The 10,642-nt window shown below is 40.3% G+C and overlaps 1 long non-coding RNA gene across 1 annotated transcript; it reads right to left on the bottom strand.

The window, feature by feature from the left end:
- Positions 1 to 464: 464 nt before the first annotated feature.
- On the bottom strand, positions 465 to 1,044 carry LOC131642396 (uncharacterized). Its single transcript, XR_009295872.1, has 3 exons — positions 956 to 1,044; positions 755 to 866; positions 465 to 574 (listed from the first exon to the last, which is right to left on the bottom strand). It is a non-coding gene; the product is annotated as an uncharacterized LOC131642396 (long non-coding RNA).
- Positions 1,045 to 10,642: the final 9,598 nt, after the last annotated feature.

Below are 10,642 nucleotides of genomic sequence, written 5' to 3' on the forward strand. Positions count from 1 at the left end.
CGCGTCGCGCCCTCCAGCGCGCTTCGCGCCAATACACTTAAGAAATTTAAACCGCCCATGCGCGTGACGCGCGCAACTCTCTGCTTTGAAGCTCCAAAATATCTTGCCCAGGGCGCGACGCGCCCACATCTCCGCGCGACGCGCGCTTACTTCTGCCAGGCACTCTCTTGCAAAGCTCAAAACAAGCTCCAAACTTCCCCAAAATTGGCTAAAACCTACAAAATCATAACTAAAACACATATTAACATAAAATGAAAGCTTAATATTATAAACTATAAATAATTATCTAAAACTTCAGGGAATTGTACGAATATCCGATAAAAACGGTCGAAAGGTGCCATTAATTAAACTAAATATAAACACAATTTGGCACCTAACAGCAATCTGTAACTTCTAAGTTACAGAAAAATTCAAAAGTAAGAAGGAGAAGAGGGAAGGCCTTCATACCTTGCTTACTAGCAGCCTTCAACGATGGCTCCCATCTTCGAGCCTCCATAGATGACTCTTCAACATCCTCGCCGCAGGTAAGTCTCTCTTCCTTCACTCTCAATATTTCATTTAACCATTGTTGTACCTGCAGCAAGTCGAAAATTCAGAAGCAAACAACAAGTCACAAACGGTTCAAACGGTTCAAACAATTTGCAACCGATTCAAAGTTGTAACCACGATGATTCAAAGAATTTCAACAAAACAGAATCTTCATAACAAGTTTGCAGCAAGTTCATGAACAGAAGCAGGAGGAACTACAACATACCTCAGCAATTAAACCGGCGAAATTATCCTCGCCGTAGGTAATCCGATCCCACTTTCACTCTTAAAATTGCTGTTAGCTATTGTTGTTAGTTATTGTTGTTCTTATACACCATCTGAAAACCAAAGAAATACAGAGAAAATAAACAAATTGTTGCTATGTCGTAAAAAAGAGAAAAACGAAATTGGAACAAGTTTGTGTTACCTTGGGTTAAGAGAACTTTTGTTCTTTCAAACGGAATCGGTGATATCTTTGGAAGCACAAGCTGTTGTTGTTGAACCTAGAACCACCGTGAAATCGAGAGCCACCGTGAAATAGAGAGGTTTTTGCTGTTGTTGTTTTCGTTTCAGTGAAAGAACCGAGAGCACCCTGTAAGCGTTGTTGTTGCTGCTACTCGGTGAGAATTTGAGAGAAATCGAGAGCGATTCTGAGAGAGAGAATCGTGAGCTTGAGTGAGAAATCAAGTGAGAGGTTCGATTGTTCTTTTGTGTTTGGTGAAAGCAAGAGTGACCAAGAGAGAAGTCTGGTTGTTGTAGTTTCTCTGGGTTTATTTTCCAGAAACAATCGTGAAAGAGAGAAAGGGAAAAGAGGTGCTGCCTCTATGTTTTGTTTTTAGGGTTTTTTAAGAAACCAACCCTTGTGTTAAGAGAAGAACCGGATCCTGGTTCCATCTGAACCGACCCGGTCCGGTCCAATATTCTTTTATCTTTCAGTCTTTTAATCTGTTGGGCTGCACCCCCCTCCGGATTTTTAACCCTCAAGCTCATTCAATTAGTTTTTATTTTAACTATTTCTCCTTTAATTTTTCTATAAATATTTTTATGAGACTTAGTATTTTATTTTTAATATAAGTTTTAGTTTTATTTTCTAATTCTTATTAAAAATACCAAAAATATATTAGATACATATTTAATTTTATGTTTTCTAAATATTTTCACATAAAACTACAAAAAATATATTTTCTTAGATTAATTTCATTTAAGTTTGATATTTTTATATTATTTTGTGTAGCGAATCATTTAAAATTTCTACTTGATTACTGTTGCACATTACTTGAATTTTCTCACTTTATCCGAGACTCCGAGATTATTTCTCCGTTGTCTTTTGGATTTGTCTGTTTTCTTTGGTCTTCCATTTGCTGTAGAAGTCCTTAAACAATTACTGGAAGATCATAAAATGTTGTGAGCTGTGAGCTTATCCGACGTTCTTTTCTGCTGGTATGGATGCTTAACATCTGTTGAGATCCCAATTTATTCCAAGCATATATCAAGGTAACACCTCAAACTCAGAAATCCAATTTCTCATTCTTCGAGGTAAGCCTAAAACTCATAAAACTGTTTTCACAACAGTAATCATTTCAAATCACAAAATCATTTCCAACTGCTTTTGTAACCAGTACTATAAAGTATTGGGCCTCTAATAGAGTGTAAGTCCCAAACACCTTCTCTTCTTAGCTTGTTTTCAAAACTGTATTTTCAAAATCTTCTTTCTGTTTTCAAAACATTCTTCTGGTATTTGAAGGGCATTATTCCCGGTGAAACTCTTCAGATACCTATGTGACCTTTGTCCATCTTCACTTCTTCTGTTTTCAAAAACCATTAACTGTTTATCATAAATATTCAACTATTATCAACAAAACAACAAAAATACTGTTGAGGCTCTGTACATACTTCTTCAAAGGCCTCCACTCCATCCAGGTTAGGCTTTACAAGCTTTCAATTTACAGTCTTTATTTAAATTACTGTCAAATATAAACTGTGCATATATATTAGTTTAGAACTACGTTTGAGTATAAACCTTAGGACAGTTAAACTATATATATATATATATATTATAGGAATATGACCTAGGATTGAGAATGTCTTCCCGGTGAAGGCTCTTTCCTAATTAGAGATCTGTAGTTCAAACCCCCAAGATGAATTATTCCCGGTGAAACATCTTGGAAAAAACCTTAGAATCCAAAAATATAGGACACATCCACCCAAAGAGGAATTATTCCCGGTGAAACCTCTTACCCATTTGCTTAGAGCCAAAATAAGTTCAAAACTACATAGCTTTCTCTTGTGCTATAACAAGGACCCTCGATTAGCCTCCTCTTGGGCTTTGTACAAGGACCCACAGGCTTCTTAAAAGCATTTCCAGCTTCCTCTTGAGCTTGTATACAAGGACCCATCAGGTTTCTTATAAACATAGGAACAGGTCTTTAGTCACCTTTTAGCCTACCCTGGTGAGTTTTCTTCCAATTTAAACCAGACTTTTAACAAGCCAAGTTTGTCTCAATTTTGCATTGAGTACACCTTTTGGAATGAGAGACATGGACAGTCTCTGTCACCCTTATCTTCATCAATCTTCCTTAGCAGAGTCTAGGATCCATATTTGCTTATCCTCAACATGAGTCAGCCTTCATCTTGGGCTTTAAACAAGAAGTCTCCACTAGAAAATCTTTCTGCCATTCACCAAAAGAGTCAAAACCCCTGGAAAGGGTTAGCCTCCAAATCAATCCATCATTTCAATAAAAACCCCTGGAAAGGGTTAGCCCCCAAAGTCAATTAATCAAAAAGAACCACGACCCCTGGAAAGGGTCAGCCTCCAAAAAACATGATAAAGTCAGTCTTTTAACAGACAATTTCTCCAGCTGAGTCAAAACCCCTTGAAAGGGTTAGCCTCCAAAATCAATCTTTCAAAAATAAAAGATTCATTCTCTTAGGAGATAATCTCCCCAAATAGAGTCTCCCTAAGTAGAGTCAGCCTCAATTCTGGGCTTCGTACAGAACACCAAAAAATCCTTAGTTTAAATACTCCCCAGTAGAGTTATCATTTCAATAAATCAATAAAATAAATCAAAAAGCCTCAAGCTTGGGCCTCATTCAAGCCAGCTAAAGTCAAATCTTTCATATAGTAAATAGACATAGCTTATCTCTATAGAGAGATATTTTTACTACTCTACCACATTCAAACAAACAAACATTTCAATTTCAATTTCATTCAAAGTCTCCCATTTAGGACTCTGAAAGACATGCTCTGGCACATCCCCAGACTTGTACACTTTCCCTAATTTGGATGAGCATCTTTCTTTCATTTTAGAGGCACGATGGCTGTCATACTTGATCAACCAAGTAGACTCCCCTCTTAATGAAACATCATTTTTTTAGCTTTTCTGTCACTTTTAAATGTTTGTGGTAGAATAGTACAAATACCTTTCTGTAAAGATGATTTCATGTCTTTTTACTGTAAACAGAGATTTAATTCCAAGCTTCAACCTTGAGCTTCAAGCAAGGCACCAAAAACAAGTAATTTCCCTAGTTAGTTCCCCGAACTACATTAAGCTCTGACTTCCACTAGGGATATGTAGGCATGAGGTTCACAAGGAATCTCAGCGAGCTAATAAAATACCAAAAATAGTCAGTCTGTCTATCTGTCTGTCTTTCTTTAATCAATTCAATTCTCTCTCCTAACACAAAGGAGAAACTTTCCCAATCATTAGCAGCAAACACAATCACAATGACACAGAGAAGGTTCCTGTAGAGTACTATAGATATGTAGGGTGTTTAAACACTTCCCTATGTATAACCGACCCCCCGGACTCCAGAATTTCTAGTCTAGGTGAATCCCCACACTTAGCAAACTCCTAGGGTTTAGTTGAGATCTTTTTTCCCCTTTCCTACTCGTAGGACAAATAAGAAAGTTCGTGTGATATCGTAGGAAGAACTGAAATAAAATTCATCCCACCACGGGCGCATTCTCCTTCCAAATTTCGCGTGAAGGGTTTAGCGTGCCGTCCTCCCAAGTGAAACGGGGAGGTAAAGAAAACGACACCACAGAAAAATGGCGACTCTGCTGGGGATATAAGTGTTAAAAACCTTGGTTTTTCATCCAAACCAATGGTTGACCTGTTGCTGGTCCAGCCCCAATGAGGAATTAGGGATGCCAAATTCCCCCTCAAACAAGAGAGGTCCTGCCTAACCTCTGTGTCATATCATGTGTTTGCTGCATTTATATTTGTTTATTTTGTTTATTCTGTATCGGGAAAGGGCTTGATTCCCCCTTGTGGTGAGAAATCCTATACCCGGATTTGAGTGCAACATAAGATAGGATGGAGGATGTCTTCCCGGTGAAGGCCCTCTAATCTTGGTTTCCAAGTCTACTCTTGGGATTTGCCTGGCTGGTTGTGATTAACTGCGCCACTGCATTCCGAGACTGATTTGTACCAGGAGGACCTAGAAACACATTAACCCCACTTAAAGCCTTTTGTTAGGACGTAGAGCGGTGATTACGGAAGTAATTGTCACGCAGATACTACACTCGGAGAAAACTCTCTTATAGATACCAATCAACGTATCTTTAAGGTTGAGCAAAAACTCTGAGACCCCTAGAACCCGTTCTACAGGTACAAAAATCCTTAACCTTAGTTTACCATTGGGGCGGGGATTGCGTTTGGACTTCATGACCACTATACCCTTCAACGCCATGTTTGTTTAAAACTCTTGTGTGTGCATTCATGCATTCATGCATCATTCATTAATAAACAACTAAAAACAAAAAGAGTCTTTTTCGAGTCGTTTTTCAAGGAAACTAAATAACGAACGTTTTTGAACTTCATAGAAAGAGAGAAACGGAGAAAGGACTTAAGGATCTATATTATGGATTACGGAAGAAAGAGAGCTAGGAAATACACCTTCAAGATTCCCCAGGTCGAGGAACTGGGAAAGCTCGGAAAACTGGTGGTCAACCCCCAGGCTTTCAAGGAGAAGTATGGAAAACTTCTGCCTTTGCTCAATACCAACATGGTGGTTGGGATCCTTCCCACCTTGGTACAGTTTTACGATCCAACGTATCACTGCTTCACCTTTCCAGATTATCAGCTCATGCCTACGTTAGAGGAGTACTCTCGTCTGATTGGAATACCCGTGTACGCGCAAGATCCGTACTCCGGTTTGGAAAAGAATCCTGACGACATTATCATTGCTGCAACTACTCCTTTGAACGTAGTCGACATTAGAACTCATATGGTGAGTAGAGGAGGAATTCAAGGATTTCCCTCCAAATTCCTGTTTGATCAAGCTCGGTACTTCGTCAGCATCCAAGATATGAGCGCTTTTGAGGAAATCTTGGCTTTGCTTATCTACGGATTGTTTTTGTTCCCTAACATTAACGATTTCGTCGACATCAATGCAATTAAGATCTTCTTAATTGGAAATCCAGTTCCAACCTTGCTTGCGGATGCTTATCACTCTGTGCATTCAAGAAACCTGCAGCAAGGAGGATTAATCACATGCTGCGTACCGTTGTTATACGAATGGTTCGTTTCGCACCTGCCAAAGTCTAGCACTTTCTGGAATATGAGGGATGGCCTTTACTGGTCACAGAAAATCATGTCTCTCACTCATACAGACATTGAGTGGTGTAGTCCTGACAACGACGAAACCAAGATCATCTTCAGTTGCGGAAGTTTTCCCAACATACCCCTTATTGGAACTAAGGGAGGAATTAGTTACAATCCAGCTTTAGCCCGTCGTCAATACGGCTATCCCATGAAAAATATACCAAGTAACATCCAATTGGAGGGTCTGTTCTTCAAGAACATCGACGATCATGGCAACATGCTGAAGAAGGAAATTGTCCAAGCCTGGCGTCTTGTTCACACAAAAGGGAGAAGATTGTTAGGAAAACATCTTTGCATCTCCCTGGATCCTTACCTTCAATGGGTACGCGTCAGAGCATTCAAGCTCAGGATGCCATATCAACATCAAGAACCTATTCCCCTAAAGGAACCAATTTGCCTTTTCTCCACCGATGTTGAAAAACTGCAAGCGGCATTAAACAAAGTATGTCAAGAAAGGAATGCTTGGAAGAACAAGTATCGAATTGTCAACACGGAAAATGTTGAGATTCAAAACATCCTAAGAAGAAAGGATGAGTTACTTGAAGTACTCGATCGACAAGTGACACAAACGTCACTTTCTCATCATATCCCTCCTGCTTCCGGGATCATCGATCAGCTCACGTCAGAGAACGCTCAGCTCAAGAAACAGAAGAAGATGTTAGAACGTGAAGTCGGCTCATCATCAAAGTTTTAGAGTCCTTTCTCTTAGTTTCTCTGTATTTCCATTTTCAAAGTGTGTAAAAACGGCGTTTTCGCTTAATTAATAAAGTTTTGATGTTTCATAACGTAATTATGGTGTTTCCTTGAAAAATAATAACTTAATTGCATATCATACATCGCTTTAGTCGTACGCACTGACACGAGAATTGTCGCGGATCTAAGAGTTACTTTCCTTTCTCCAGAAAGAGAGGAGGAGAAGGAGGTGAACCAAGACTTTCAAGCTGTCTCATCCATACAACACTCGTTCAAGTCGCAAGAAAAGAATGGAAGACTTTGAGCAAGAGAATGAAGAACTCAGAGAAGAGATTAATACTCTCAAAGGTACTGTTGAAAGACTCAATAGTATGGTAGAAGCCCTGGTAGTTGCGCAGAATCGACTAACGCCAGAAGAACCACAAAGGACTGTGGTTTCCGAGATTGTTTCTACTCCTATTCCTCAGTATACCATGCCGCCTGATCGACCTTGGGGCATGCCGTATAACTTTACTCCAGAAGGGTACATACCTCCAGCTTCTGAAGCTCCAAAAGTCACCATGGATATGCGTCCACCGGAGGGTTACAAACCTCTGGAAATTGAAGTTCCAAGAGCAACGGCAATGGGTTTCGCACAACAGAATGCTGAGATTCCAAGATCTGCTGTCATGGCTTCTCCACGACCGATTATGCATACTTTTCCCCCGCAGGGCGGACAAGTATATCATCACGCCCCAAGTGAGGATGCTGGCGTGTATGAAAGATTGGACGAGTTCCAGGAACAGTTTCTGCAAATGCAGAAGGAACTCAAGACTCTCCGAGGACAAGATCTATTTGGAAAGAATGCTGCAGACCTCTGTCTGGTTCCAAATGTTAAGATTCCTCACAAATTCAAAGTACCAGAATTCGAGAAGTATAAAGGGAATTCATGCCCACAAAGTCATCTTGTGATGTACGCTCGAAGAATGTCAACTCAGACTGATAATCAACAATTGCTCATTCATTATTTTCAAGACAGCCTGACTGGTGCTGCACTCAAATGGTACATGAACTTGGACAGTTCAGAGATTCGTACTTTTCGAGACCTCGGAGAGGCCTTCGTCAAACAGTATAAGTACAATCTGGATATGGCTCCCGACAGAGATCAACTCTGGGCCATGACTCAAAAGGATAGAGAAAGCTTCAAGGAATACGCTCAGAGATGGCGTGAAGTTGCTGCTCAAATTTGTCCACCACTTGAAGAGAAAGAAATGACAAAAATCTATCTCAAAACTTTAAGTCCATTTTACTACGGACGAATGGTTGCAAGTGCACCAAGTGACTTTACTGAGATGGTAAACATGGGTGTACGTTTAGAAGAAGCAGTTCGGGAAGGACGCTTGAACAAAGAGCCAGAATCTTCTGTTGGTCCAAGGAAGTATGGAAGTTCTTTCCAGAAGAAAAAGGATCAAGATGTCAGCAATGTCTTGCACAAAATCAAGAAGAAATTCCAACCTCAAGTTGCAGCAATAACTCCGGTTGTTAACTCAGCGCCAGCTTATCAACCTCAGGTTTCGCAACAACAAATTCAACAAAGGTCGCAGCAACCTCAGCAGCAGGTTCGACCTCCAAATTACAACAATCGGGCTCCAAGGTATCCTGCCTTTGATCCCGTACCAATGCCGTATGCAGAATTGTTTCCAACATTACTGGCAAAAGGACTCATTCAGACAAGGAGTCCTCCAAATCCTACAAATAGTTCCTCACCATGGTATAAGGCTGACCAATCTTGTCCCTATCATCAGGGGGACCAGGTCACAATATTGAGAACTGTTTATCTTTCAAGATTGACGTCCAACGATTAGTGAAAAGCGGAATGCTATCCTTCAAAGATACTAATCCTAACGTCCAAGCAAATCCTTTGCCGCAGCATAAAGAAGCTTCAGTAAATCTGATAGATCAACACCCCAATGTCATTCAAATCTACGACATTCGTCAGATAGGGGAAAATCTTGTCAGGATGCACGCTAAACAAGCTGGGTACGGTCATGTACCACCTCACAACTACTTCACATGTGAAATTTGTCCAAAGAATAATCAAGGATGTGCCATAGTTCAAGCTGCATTACAAGAACAAATGGACTTGGGATGGATTCAACATATCCGATTCAGAACTGAACATGACATCAACATGGTTCAAGGATGTCCAGGAGAATACAAAATCTACAAAGTTGAAGACCTTGAAGGATCGGTAGTCAGGTTCCACAAAACTTTAAATGGACTTGCCTACTTTGGAACAGATTTCCACGCTTACAGTAGATGCGAAATCTGTCGAAGAAATTCACGAGGATGTTTGCGTGTTCGCAACGACATTCAAAAGCTGATGGATGACAATACCATTACTGTTCTTGCCAACAGAGAAGATGATGAAGTCCTTACCGTATCTCCTCAAATTAATCAAGATGAACCTATGCAAGTTAAGTATGATAGCAGGAAGACAGCAGTTGCACCACTAGTCATCTACTTACCAGGTCCTGTACCGTATGAGTCCAGCAAGGCTATACCATACAAGTACAACGCTACATTCATTGAAAATGGTAAGGAAATACCATTACCGTCTGTTGTCAACATTGCTGATGTTAGTCGAGTCACCAGAAGTGGACGAGTCTTCAACAGAACAACAGAAAATGTGGAGAAACCTTCAGAGGGAGTACCACATAGGCAAGACAATCATCCGACCAATGCTGTTCAAGCGAAAGAAAATGATGAGATCTTGAAGTTAATCCAGAGGAGTGAATACAACATTGTAGACCAATTACTACATACTCCATCTAGGATTTCTGTTCTTTCCCTGCTATTAAGTTCTGAAGCTCATAGGGAAGCTCTACAGAAAGTTTTGGAACAAGCTTTCGTAGAACCAAGTGTTACAATAAGCCAATTCAACAACATCATTGCCAACATCTCCGCCGGAACTAACCTAAGTTTCTGTGACGAAGATCTTCCTGAAGAAGGAGTGGACCACAATCTTCCACTTCACATCTCAGTTGGTTGCATGGGTAATACACTCACAGGAGTCCTAATAGACAATGGATCCTCTCTCAACGTCATGCCTAAATCAACATTATCAAGATTATCTTTCGAAGATTACCCTCTAAGAAAAAGTCATGTCATCGTCAAAGCATTTGATGGATCAAGAAAGTCAGTTTTCGGAGAAGTAGATCTTCCCATAACTATTGGACCTCAGACGTTCAAAATCACTTTCCAGGTTATGGACATTCCAGCACAATACATTTGTTTGCTAGGTCGCCCATGGATTCATGAGGCTGGGGCAATTACTTCAACACTTCATCAGAAACTGAAGTTCATAAGAAATGACAAATTGGTAACCGTATGTGGAGAACGAGCTCTGATCGTCAGCAACCTGTCATCATTCTCCGACATAGAACCAAAAGAAGTTGTTGGAACTAAATTCCAAGCCCTTTCCTTAGACAAAGGAAAGGAGAAAGCAGCGTCTATCTCTTCATACAAAGATGCAATCCAAGTTGTAAAAGATGGTACTACCAGTGGTTGGGGGCACATTAATATTCCTACCAACAACAAGAACAGAACGGGAATTGGATTCTTTCCAACATCATCAAAAGCTATCCCAGGGATTGAGGTAGTTCTCCCAATTCAAGAAACTTTCTGCAGTGGAGGTTTTCTTCAACCTGTTCAACAAACAGTCAATACCATCGGTACGGAAAACACCGATGAAGAGGAATGGTTATCCTATCTTAACAAAGCAGGATACATATCCCTATCAGAGTCTGAATCACCTTGCTGTTATCCGACTAAGG

This window comes from Vicia villosa, unplaced genomic scaffold, assembly GCF_029867415.1.
Source record: "Vicia villosa cultivar HV-30 ecotype Madison, WI unplaced genomic scaffold, Vvil1.0 ctg.004926F_1_1, whole genome shotgun sequence".
Classification (NCBI taxonomy): domain Eukaryota; kingdom Viridiplantae; phylum Streptophyta; class Magnoliopsida; order Fabales; family Fabaceae; genus Vicia; species Vicia villosa.